The sequence below is a fragment of the Jaculus jaculus genome, chromosome 3 (assembly GCF_020740685.1).
Source record: "Jaculus jaculus isolate mJacJac1 chromosome 3, mJacJac1.mat.Y.cur, whole genome shotgun sequence".
Lineage (NCBI taxonomy): Eukaryota > Metazoa > Chordata > Mammalia > Rodentia > Dipodidae > Jaculus > Jaculus jaculus.
The window spans coordinates 180,241,463-180,254,413 of record NC_059104.1 but is presented as its reverse complement, the minus strand read 5'-3'; the positions used below and the strand labels follow the sequence as shown (position 1 = coordinate 180,254,413).

Below are 12,951 nucleotides of genomic sequence, written 5' to 3'. Positions count from 1 at the left end.
TCCTCCTGGGCAGCAGAACCAGAGTGAGCACCTGAGCGTTGTTTTCACGTAAGGCACCCTCCCTCTTAACCCGTTTCAACCTGGAAATCCCTCTAGGAGGCGGACAGTAAGGTTTTAGCCATTTTATAAAGGGGATATCTGGGTGCCGAGAGATGACCAAACCAGCCAAACCACACAGCGAGAGCAGGGGCTGCCAGAAGCTACGCTCACTGCTCTCAGCAGTACGGCTCAGTTTAAGCGGACTACGGCGCAATCTCAGCCCTTGGGAGGTAGAAACGGAAGGATCCATAGATCAAGGTTATCCTCAGCTGAGAGTTCAAGGCCAGCCTGGGCTAAAAGAGACTCTTGCTCAGCTCTGATGCATGTGAAACCATGCAGCTGAGCCCAGAAGACCAAAGCAACAGGAAAAGACAGATCCAAGAAGTCAGAGCACGTGCCAGTAGGGCCAGCACTTGAAAGTGGCGTCTGGCCCCACTTCAGACTTTTACAGAAATGCCCGTGACCTTCAAGGATAGCTGGGCACACAGGAAGTTAAGAGGGACTTAAAGTCTGTGACGGGCTGATGTCAGCCAGGCGGCAGAACTGCCCGGCCACCTCCTTCTGCTTGAACGCAGGCCTGTGTTCTGTCTGGGGCGGGATGCCCCGGCTGCTTCCGGTGTCCGAGAAGAAGTGAAGCCGAAGGAGCCCGGGAGCCTCCCGGCCTGCCCTCGTCCACGCCTGCTCGGCCTGCAGCATGCAGCAAGCGAGACTAAGTTAAAGGGGATTCTCCTGATCCCCTGCAGGAAGCACAAAGCCTGGCCTAACAAGGCTCACGCCCAGCAAAGGATGTCTGAAGGACCAGCTCTGTCTTGAGCATCCCAAACTCTTCAAATGAACACGCAGGCCAGAGCAGCTCGCAGCCTCCCCGGACTCCACGCAGCCCGTGTGGGAAGCCTTCAAGGGCCCCCTCTCTTCCCTCCAGCCTAGGCCCGTGGCAACGACAGCCCGAGCACTTAGCACTTCTGGCCCCCGAGCTCGGCTCGGGAAGAAGCGGCGAGCAGACTGACTCTCAAGCTCCAGGCTCGGCAAGTGCAGCTCCACTTCATGTGGCTCCCTGAGGAGCGTCACGCTGTCCTCCCAGCTCCCAAGTCAGCAAAGCCGAAGCCACCCCGGGCCTCCTTCCTTTCTCTCTCTCAGGCACAGAGCCCCTGAGGGATGGGACCAGGCACTGTTGAGTGCAGTAGCCCTGCCAGTGCCTCTGTGGTGCCACCCTGCCCAGCCCAACCCCCTCACTGTCGTCAGCAGAAGGGCACCTCCTGGCTTAAGCTCTGGCTATTCCTCAAGCCTTCCAGATAAGCTCCAAATCTACCAGCAAGACCCATCAGGCCTTGTTCAGCCCCACACAACACCTCTGTGTGCTGCTCAGGGCAGTTCCCCGGAGCTCTCTGCAACATTGCCCTATTGCGGGTGAGGTGCTTGCGCTTGCCTGCCCCCCACAGCAGCCTCCGGAAGTGCCTATGCCCCTGCCCAGAGCCTCCTGCCACTGCTGCACCTGCATCAAGCTGGATGCACAAAGTAGCACATGCATCTGGAGTTCATTTGCAGGGGCTGGAGGCCCGGACACGCCCATTCTCTCCCCACCCCACACACACCCTCTCTCTCTACTTACAAATAAATTGTTTAAAAAAATTTTAAGGACCAACTACTTTTAAAAAGGACTTGAACCAAACAAGGGAACTCCAAGAGATATTAGCAGCCCGTAAGAGGGCCTCTTGTGGCAGAGGACTCAGGGTCCAGCCCTGATGCAGCCATTGCAAATGCTGATGGGAAGATATTCTTGGATAGAGGGGCTGGCCTGTAGTCCTGGGGTCCAGAGCCATATATGCACCCACTTCTAAGGTGAAGGTCCCCAAAGGCCAATTTTCAGCAAACAGCCAGAGAGCAGTTCCTTCTCTCCTGCCCAAGCCCCTCAAATCCCAGAGCACAGGGAAAGGACCCCAGGCTCCAACCGAAGGAGCAGGAGGATGGAGGAGGAGTCACAGCCCAGGCTGCGCACGTAGGACAGTGGAGCAGCGCAGGCGCTGAAGAGGGCAAGGCAAGCCTGTCAGCATGACCACGCTCCAGAGGCAGGATGCTCCTCTGGTGGGGTAGCACGAGGCTGAGCGCCAGCCCTCAAAAAGACCCCCCATTGCAGCTGGAGATGTTTCCGTGGTTACGGGTGCTTTCTTGCAAAGCCTGATGGTCTGAGTTCAATTCTGCCACACCCATATGAAGCCAGACACACAAAGTGAGACATGTATCTGGAATTTGTCTGCAGTGGTAGGAGGCTCTGACACACCCATTCTTTCATGTTCTCTCTCTCAAATAAAAATAAAAATATTAAGGGCTGGAGAGATGACTTAGCAGTTAAGCATTTGCCTATGAAGCCTAAGGACCCTGGTTCGAGGCTCGATTCCCCAGGACCCACGTTAGCCAGATGCACAAGGGGGCGCACGCGTCTGGAGTTCATATGCAATGGCTGGAGGCCCTGGCGTGCCCATTCTCCCTCTAATCTGTCTCTCTTTCTCTATCACTCCCAAATAAATAAATGTTAAGAAAAAAATTTTAAAGTCAATAAAAAATTTTAAAGCCCTCCTCACCATTTACAGGAAGATGACCACGTCCAAACCCTTAATCCAGAGCAGGCATCCTCTTCCCTCACCCTTTGGCTCCAGCACCTCAGAAGGCTGCCTGTGGGGTGGGGGGCGGGGGGAGAGAAGCACAGCAGCTGTGTTCATGCTGCCAGTCCTTGTGGTGACCCAGGTGAAGAGGACCCACCTCTGTGTGGGGTCAAAGCACTGTTGAGAGTGGATCAATCACAGTTAACAGGGCTGGGCTGGAGCATTCCTAGCACACACGAGGCCCTGCATGTAACCCCAGCGTCGAGGACAGGGGAAATCACCATCAGTGTTAGTGGTGGCGTTCCTACTACAAGCACTCTGTGCGACACCCTTCTCCTGTAAATGAGCAAAGGCTCTGAGGGACGGGACAAATGGCTTCCCTAAGGGGCAGGGCTAGATTCTCCTGTGCTGCCCTAGCAATGTCAAGCACAAGCACTGGGAGCCAAACACCCAGCCCGAATGCACTAGGCCAGCACAGGCAGCTCTGAACACAACACTTCCATCGCCTGGAGGAAGATTCTCGACGATCACAGTTCACAGCCCTGAAGGTTTAGCCCAGCCAGGACTATTTCACAGTCTGCACTGGACTTTTTGCTGTAACAAGCCTCAGTTAAACTCTAGGTGACCCTACAGCCATTTCCACCTAGGCCAGCTGGGACGCACTTCCCCTGGTGGCCTAACAGAGTGACTGCTAGGTCAGGTATAAACACCCCCTTCACCTCTGGCTATATGAGTAAGTGATTCCGTCAATTGTGAGCTGGCTGGGAGATACCCCTGGTGGTGCAACATCAGGTCCAACAAAAGGCTTCTCCAGTGGACATTTTCATTGCCTACTTTTAGTCAGGAGGCTAAGCTGGCAACACAAAGATCAGAGATAGTGGAGTAGCAGTGGTAGGAGGGATATCTGAGCAGTTGCCAGGCCAAGCTGCAAAAGCAGCAGAGTAGCTGGCTGCATTGACGGCTGCTAAATGGGCAGAGCCTGGAGATCACCAGCAGCAGCAATCGCAACAACAGCAGAGCCAGTGATAGGAACCAGGGGCAGCAGACACAGTTTGAATTGATTCTACCCAGGAAGACCGAAAGGACCCACAGAGGCTAACTGGTGACAGTGGAAGGATTCTACGCTGTGCCCTGTTGTCAGGCCTGGCCATATGACTTGTCCTGGCCAATGAACTGTGAGCCAAGATGGCAGCCACAACCTTTCCACTGAACCTTTGAACACTGTGGTTTCTTGGGCAGAAGCTGCTTGGGTAGCTGAAGACCTAGGTGGATGGCAATATGAGGAAGAAAGACTTTTGGTACTGCTGGCCCCTGGGAGGCAGTACTGCTTGTTTAGAGTGATGCCTATGGCTCGAATGTGTGCCATGCCCCCCGCCCCGGCCCATCTAAATTCATGTGTTTGAAACTTAATCCCCATTGCAACAGTGTGAGTAGATGAGACTAATGGGATCTGACGAGAGCATGAAAGTCCTGCTCTCATGAGTGGACCAGTGCCTCATCACAGGAGTGAGTGAGTTATCACGGCAATGGATTTGCTGTAAAAAAAAAAAAAAAAAAAAAAAGCAAGTTCAGGCTGGAGAGATGGCTTAGTGGTTAAGGCGCTTGCCTGCGAAGCCTAAGGACTCATGTTCAAATCTCCAGGTCCCCCGTAGCCAGATGCACAGTGACGCAAGCGCACAATGGTGTATATGCATCACAAGGGGACGCATGCGTCTGGAGTTAGTTCATAGCAGGCTGAAGGTCCCGGTGCATGTGTGGGCACATGCTCTTTCTCTCTCTTTCTCTCCACCAAAAAAAAAAATTTTTAAGCAAGTTCAGGGCTGAAGAGATGGCTTAATGGTTAAGATACTTGCCTGCAAAGCCTAAGGGTCCAGATTCAATTCCCTAGAACCCATGTAAGCCAGATGCACGTGGTGGCACATGCTTCTGGAGTTTATTTGCAATAGCTAGAGGTCCTAGGGCACCCATTCTCTCCCTAAATAAATAAGTACATAATTATTTTTATTTTTAAAAGCAAGTTCAGCCCCTCTGATCCTTTCTTATCCTTCCTTACACTGTGGGAAGACACTGGACAGAGGTTTTTACCAGAGACCAGCACACTGCACTTTCCAGGCTCCAGACCATGAGCAACAAAACTTTTTTCTATAAATCCCCAGACTGTGGTATTTTGTTACAGCAGCACAAACGGGCTAAGACTGGCCAATTCATCTGTTGGCCTTGGACCTTCCCAGCTAAGCATTGAAATTCCTGCTACCCCGGGAGACACTGCTGTCTCAGAAAACTGAGAACAGCCGCTCACCTCGTTATGGTTGCTATATGACTATAGGGTAGTCAACACAAGAAATAAAGCCCAGGGTCCTACCGCCATCTGGGGGGGGGGGGGAAGCAATGGCTTCACACTAGGCAAGTGTAATCCTTAAAACTGACCCACTCATTGTAGACGTGACCCAGCCGAGCACGGAGGGCTGAAGCAAAGCATCCTCATTCAACACACAGCCACCAAGTGGGGCTGAAAGCCGGGCATATGGGGCTTCACTGCAGATGCTTCCAACTTCCACCCTGGGGTTGATCCCGTCACCACAAAGCACCCCCAAAGCAAAACACATGGACAAAAATAAAACAAGCCTGCCTAGGGACAGAAACTGGGGTCAGGGGAGAGAAGGAATCCTGTTTGAGGTGGCGGCAGAGCTCTGGGCGAGCCCAGTGGTCTATGAGGTGGCTCTGCAGAGAGGCCTGAGCAGAGAAAGGCAGCTGCAGAGTGCGCCCCTCGGTGGAGCCCAGCGAGAGCTGTCCTGAGCGGCTCTGGGGAAGCAAAGGTTACAAAAGAACAGAGATTCCCCTCTTCCAGAAATGGAATCCTGAACTGGCGAGATGGTAAAGTGCTTGCTGTGGAAGCATGATGGCCTGAATTCTGATGGCCAGCACTCATAATAAAGCTGGGCGTCTGATGGGCTGGAAGACAGACGAGGGAAGGAGGCGGGTAAATCAGAATTTAAGATGTTATGACTAAGCCATATGGAAACTTACTTCTTTGCTAGCTAATAATATATGTGTTTTTAAAAAGAGAGAGTTTATGCAGAAGTATCCTGTAGAGGTGTTGTGTGCAGAAGCCATAGATTGTTACTGGAAAAATTTCAGTGCCAGGCATGGGATACTTTCCAGTGAGTTATTGGCCAGGGCTGCCTCTGATGCCCCCAAAACATTATAACCCATTGCCAAGGCTCTTGTTTGCTCACTAGAACTACATGGTTAGACCCTACTGCTGAAGACTCCATATGCCTGGGCTGCAGCTCACTGAGAAATCAAGCTGGAGCTGAGCTGGAAACCTTCCTGTGGACTACCTGCTGGGATGCTGGAGAGACCTGTGCAGCCTGTTGGGGGAGAAAAGTCATCAACTGTCTTATTCAGCAGTGGGCCTGCAAGCCTTAAGGCTGATCAGCCAGGCCAAATGTACCAACTGGTGCAATGGTTGGATTTTGTTATGGGGGAAACCAATTGTTCTCTGGACTAGAGGCCCACTCCACTGTAAGGAATTCCAGCCTGGTACTACAAAAGCCTATGGATGGAGAGGTCATAAGTCCTAGGGGGAACTACTACTATTGTCTGCTAAATGGATATATTATGCTCACCAAACTGCCCTCTAAATACTTATGCTTATGCCCATATATTAATGCTACTCTCACTTTTGGCTAGAGAAGCTTCTCTTTTCAGATGATAGAGACTAATGGGGAGGCTCAAAACTCATCAAAGTGCTGAGAAGAAGTGACAGTGGAATGTTCAGCACTAACGGAGACATCACTATCACACCCTCCAAGTCTCAGTGTCCATTGTGGAAGAGGTGATGGAAAGAATGTAAGAGCCAAACAAAGAGGAAGAGTGCTTAATACCGTCCTCCAGACACAAAGTGGCCATGGTATTTGTCAATTATCGTCAGTTCCGAGGTGCTGCACAGAGAACCTGACCAAGTGAAGCTTATGGGAGTAAAGGGCTTGTTTTGACTTACAGACTCAACTGGAGGAGAAGCTCCATGATGGCAGGGAAATGATGGCATGAGCAGAGGGTGGACATCATCTCCTCGCCAGCATCAGGTAGAAAACAGCAACAAGAGAGTGTGCCAAACACTGGCAATGGGAAGCTGGCTATAAGACCCATAAGCCCGCCCAACAAAACATTGCCTCCAGGAGGCTCCAATTTCCAGATTGCCACCAGCTGGGGACCTAGGAGTCAGAACACATAATTTTATGGGGGACACCTGAGTCAAACTACCAGAGACTACCTCTTGCTCCCATAAACTTACAACCATGATGTAAAATATAATGCATTTGGTCCCATCTTAACAGTCCCCACACTTTTTCTCAATCCCAAAGATGTTCAAACATCTCCATAGTCCAAGTTCGATAAATCTAACCAGTGACAAGTCTCTGGAGTTCCAATTCCGTCCCTCCAACTAGGCTACTCACAGTCCTGGAAAACTTCATTTGGGGCCAACAGCTCTCCTTAGTAGCCATCTCATAGTACTGGCATCTCCACTGAGTCTCCACTACAACCCACAGTTCATTCTCATGTCTCTATCTCCAGCAGGCCTCTATGCAGGTAATCCAACAAGCCTGCTTCAAACTATCTATGGCCACTTCCAAAAATCAAAACCTTATTGCAAATTCAATGACTCTCTCCTTCCTGCACATGTTATATTCCATAATACCAGATGGGCTATCAACTTGCTAATCCATGGGAGGAATAAAACAAACTTTGAAGAACAGGCCACTCCATCATCATTCACGCCCCTTCAGAAGAGTCTGCATTCTTCCTATTGTCCCAATGCAGATCAGCTGGCCCAATCTCAATTGTTATAATCTCTCAAACAGTTGCAGCCAACCAAGCAACGGTTTCAGCCCAAAGATTTCCTCTTTTGTCTGTGCCACATCCTTCTGCTCACACTAGTCCATTTCTACACAATGCAACCTTGCACAAGTTCTCAGATCCCAGGCATAACAACAAGCGTCTCACACAAACTACTTCTAGCCCAGGCCAGGCAAAACTCTTTCTCACCCTCATAAGCCAAACCTCACAGTCTGCAGTTGTTACTACATTTCAAGTCTTTCAACTCTCAAGAAAAGCCCATCAAACTGTACTTAGAGCACTGCAAGGCATCTCTTAGGCCGAGGTTTCAAATCCTTTCACATTCCTCTCACAAATCAGTTCCAAAAGGCCAAAGACACAGAGTCAGGTGTCTAGGATCAATCAATCCACTTCTCAATATCAATTTAACTATTGCAGCCAACTTCACATTACTGGCAGAAAACACCTGATCAAGAGCAGCTTGTGTGAGGAAAGGGTTTATTTTGGCTTACAGACTTGGGGGGAAGCTCCATGAGAGCAGGAGAAAATGATGGCACGAGCAGAAGGTGGACATCACCTCCTGGCCAACATTAGGTGGACAACAGTGTACCAAACACTGGCAATGGGGAAACTGGCTATAACACCCATAAGCCCGCCCAAAAATACACTGCCTCCAGGAGGCTTCAGTTCCCAAACTGACACCAGCTGGGACCCTAGCATATAGAATTCATAGTAAAATCCATGAGGGATGCCTGAATCAAACTAGCACAGTGTTCACAGCGCTACCTGCACAAGAGCTGTGTACTAGAAGGGGACATGATGACATCAAAACAGAAGAGAGGCAACTGGAAGAGGGGATTCAGTGGAAGGGTTGGGGAGGGGAAAGCAGTAGGACAGGACCGTGATCATGACATGTTGTTCACTGTGTGGAAGTTGTCAATAAAAAGCTTTTTAAAAAGCTGGGTATGGCAGTGCACTTGCAGCCTCAGCGCTGACTGAGGAGGCAGAGCCAGGAGGGCTCCACAGGGCTTATTGACCAGCTGGGTCAGTTGATTTGAGCTCCAGGTTCCGTGAGAGACCGTATCTCAAAATATAAAGAGGAGAGTAGCTGAGGAAAACACCCAGTGTTGACCTCTGGCTTCCACATACATGTGCAGTCACAAGCAGACATATACATACACATAGGATCCTGGTAAAACCCCGACTTCCCTTTCTCCAAGTGTCACCCCAGTGTAACAGTGAGATGGAGCTCGGCTAAGACACATGTGAACCCCAGGATGTCACTAAGTAGCTGAGTAAGCGGGTAGGGCTGAGGCCTCCAGAGAAGGAACAGTTGGGACAACTCAGTCTACCGTCTATATTCTTATAATCTCCTCCTCTACACAACCCCGAGCTCCTCACAAAGGCCTGTGCTGTCACCCCTGCATGCCCACATCCAACACGTGGCCCTGGACACACATGTTCTGGAAGTGCTGGCTTCCTTCCCCTGCTAGAAGAGCCAGCAACTGGCCGCACCCCACTCCTCAGTGCATGGGGCCTGCCTGGATGCTTGCTGGGGACAGAATGCTGCTGACACTGGCTTTGAGCTGAGGCCATAGACTGATGGGGCCCTGCCCCTTTGAAAGCCGCCCTCACCCTCAATGGATACTCCGAAAGCCCATGGAGAGTTTAGCTGCCTTGCTTGGCAATGCATGGATTCAGAGAATGTTCACCAAGTGAAACCCGATGCCCTGAATCTAAGGTGCTTGCACCAAGATTATCCCACAAGCCTTTCTGTCATCCCTAGCAGAATCTAGGGCCCTTGAGCCACAGTGGAAATCTTCACTTTTTACTCAGTTGTGGCTGGAGAAATGTTTAAATAAATATCTGACAGCAAGGCGAAAGTAACAGGTGGTGCAAGACTATAGCAGTTTTTGCAGTTCTCCCAAGAGGTGCCAGTGCATTTTGGTGCAGTTACAATATACTTCCAGCAGGTGGCAGTCAAGTGCCTTAATGAAGTTTTTTTTTGTTTTTTTTTTTTCCATTTAGCCACTGGGCATACATAAAGATACATGCAGAACAGGGGAAAAAATAATTGGTTTATTGGATGGTGTGTGTGCTGTGAGGGAAGGAAATGGAAGGGCGAAGGCACACCTAGGACCAGGAGTTGTGGGTGCTTGCTGGGCGGGTAAGATAGTCAGGTATGTTCTGAGCAGAGGAGGACAGAATCTGTCACCCTGGAAAGCACTGGTTGCCAGGGACCCGGGGCAGGGGTCATCCCCATCTGTGATGACTGTGTACCTTGTCACGTGACACGCATGAGAACCCTGGCATCAAGTATAAATGAGAATACACTTTAAGGGGTGGGGCTTGTAAATGTGGGGCACTGTGTGAGTCAAAACAAGGCTAGCCTTTGTCGGAAGGCCCTGCAGTGCAACGGGGACAAAGAAGCCCCATCTTGTGCAGACGGATGTTGAGGGCTGACAGAGCGTGACAGGGGCTAAGAAGGGGTCATAGGACGGGCTGGCCCGCGCATTCCCGGGACGTGCACCCAGCCTATCAGAATCAAGGACTGTCTTGAGGTGAGGGATGAAAACAAGCTATGGTCCTGCTGACACTCCGGGAGGCTTCTCGGTTCTGAGGTAGACGTACAGACCTCCTGTGGCACAGGTATGGAGCGACCTGAACCCCACAGACAAACTGAAGAGGCCCAGGATGAAGGCAGATCAGACAGGAAGTTGTGATGGGAGGAAGTGAGTTGACAAGCAGGTCAGGGAGATGACCCTCTCATGACTGTGAGGAAAAAGTGACCCGGAATCTCAGGAACCCCAGAACCCCTTCGAATACCCATGCACCACCAGGGTGCTCTGCTCTGTCCTCTTCCGACCATCATAAAATGGTAAAGAGCATGGCTCTGGTGGGAGAAGCCGGGTCAGGTTCCAAGTCCTGACTCCATCAGGCATTCAAGCACAGGCCCAACATACCCTAGTGGTTTGACACTGGACAAGGCACTTGGCCTCTGTGTGTCACAGCCTCCTGACTAAAGTGACAAAGATGACAACATTACTTGCCTCAGCACGACGATGGTGGAGTTTAATACAGCATGTCTGCCTGACAGTAAGCCGTCTGCATGAACTATTCCTAGTTTTTAAAAAATTATTTCTTGGGCTGGAGAGATGGCTTAGCGGTTAAGCGCTTGCCTGTGAAGCCCAAGGACCCCGGTTCGAGGCTCGGTTCCCCAGGTCCCACGTTAGCCAGATGCACAAGGGGGCGCACGCGTCTGGAGTTCGTTTGCAGAGGCTGGAAGCCCTGGCGCGCCCATTTTCTCTCTCTCCCTCTATCTGTCTTTCTCTCTGTGTCTGTCACTTTCAAATAAATAAATAAATAATTTTTAAAAAAATTATTTCTTTAATTTTTTTCTTTATTTATTTGAGAGTGACAGAGAAAGAGGCAGAGAGAGAGAGAGAATGGACGCGCCAGGGCTTCCAGCCACTGCAGATGAACTCCAGACGTGTGCACCCCCTTGTGCATCTGGCTAACGTGGGTCCTGGGGAGTTGAGCCTTGAACCAGGGTCCTTAGGCTTCATAGGCAAGTGCTTAACCACTAAGCCATCTCTCCAGCCCTGTTCCTAGTTTTGCATAGGGCATCACAACAGCTGTAGACGATGGCTAGCGCCTCCTGTCGTACACATGAAGAAACCAGGTCTTTAGGGGGAAGTAACCTGACCAAGGCTGACGACACTACAGGAATGCAGACTATGCAAGTCAGTCCTCTCTAAACCCCATTCTCTGTCCTGCAAAAGAAATTGGTGCAAACGGAGAGCTTGCACTAGGATGGAAACTGTTCACAGAAGCACCGCCCAGGTCAGCCACTAAGCATCAGTCCAGGGGAATCTGACGGCTTCAGGGGCCGTATCAGTGTGGGGAATGCGGGCTACAGTTTCTCTTCTGCTGTGCTTCTTGGACCTTTAACATGCTTCCCTCTCCCCCCGCCCCCCAGAATGAGGGCATCTTAAAATAGCAGTCTCTGCCTTCCCAGGTCCATGCGGCCACACACCGTTTTCATCTAACACCCAACAGCTGAGGATTCAACAGGACACACTAAAGGGATCTCTGTTCTGTACAGTCGCTCAGATGGAGAGACCGCTCACTGGGACCCTGCACCCCTCCCCCTACTGACTCCCTCAACAGAAAGTACTTTTTATTACCAGCCTTGTGGATGCTCAGAGGCAGCTAGAACTCTGGGGCTCCCATCCCACTTATTTCTGTGGGAGGTGCTTTGGCCTGGCTGACACTGCCTACTGCATCCTGGTACCAGTGCACTTGACTCACTCCCTGACCATCTGGGACCAGGACTTTACCCTCATCTGTGTTCCCCGGAGGACAGGGACAGTGGGACCTGAAGGGAGCCTCCTGGTGCCTTGCTTTCCTCGGGACTCTGGGGCTCCAACCCAGGGCCTGGCAGGAGGAGACGTGCCACGTGGAAAGCAAGGTGAGTTGCTCTCTGGAGGGTAAGGCTGCATCTCTCCTGCTCCAAACTTCAGTTCTCACCCACACAGCGCTCCTCCTGACCGCAACCTGGCCATTCTCTTGCTTTCAAAAGAGGCACGGGAACAGGCCCTGTGGTGCCGAGAAGGGGGGACATGCCATGCTCAGGGGCACGCTGACTGAAGCCACGCTGCCGAGCCCTGCTCTCTGTCTGTTCGTATCTGTGTGTGCTGCAGAGTGAGGGAGGGAGCCTGGTTCTAAAGACTCCGGGAAGAACACTTACTGCCTGAAGTTGAAGAAAATTCTGGAAAACATCTGCATCTTGTTCTAAGGAAACAAAAGAATGCAGTGCTGTTATTTGGTGGCACAGGAGACGCGCTGGTGTGAGGGCGAGGAGCCCACCAGCCCTGCGGGATTCTGTGGCTCTAACTGGGGGCTACTGCCGGGCAGGCTGGGTAGGCTGAGCAAGAGGGGGCTTGGAGATGGAAAAGAACATGCCTTCGCTCCGGATGGACAGAAGAAACGGGAGGTATGTTTGGCAGAGGCAAGTCTTTCCTGGCCTGGCCTTCACTGCTTCGCCACAGCGAGGAGCAAGGCTATTTACAAAGTGGGGTGGGCTTTGAGGACAGGCTAGGCAAGGTGCCCAGGATGTGGCGAGTGGGGGATGAAGGGCATCCCGGTGAGGCCAGGCACAGGCGTGGCTCTTCCTAGCCTCTCAGCAAGAGGGACCAGAGGAAAGGGTTGCAGATTTCCCCAGAGCAGGACCACCATGGGGGTGGGAGTCGGGGAAGAGAGCGCTGAGGGGGTGAGGGTAAGCAGGACGGATGGCGGGCAGTACGGGGCCTCCTGACACTTAAGGACCCACGTGCCCTGGGCAAGCTGGGTGGCCTCTACGAACATGGCTTCCTCCTCTGGGGGTGGGCAGGCTTTGCTGCTCAGGGGGTTGCTGGGATGAGCGGTGTGCACCGTTGGCGACAGAGCAGGGCTGGGCTGGGAATCGGGAAGG

At 51.7% G+C, this 12,951-nt stretch overlaps 1 protein-coding gene across 2 annotated transcripts in view; it reads right to left on the bottom strand.

Moving 5' to 3' along the window:
• Arntl (aryl hydrocarbon receptor nuclear translocator like) overlaps positions 1-12,951 on the bottom strand; it is a 110,835-nt gene that overhangs the window by 39,419 nt on the left and 58,465 nt on the right. The gene's annotated exons all lie outside the window — the stretch shown is intronic.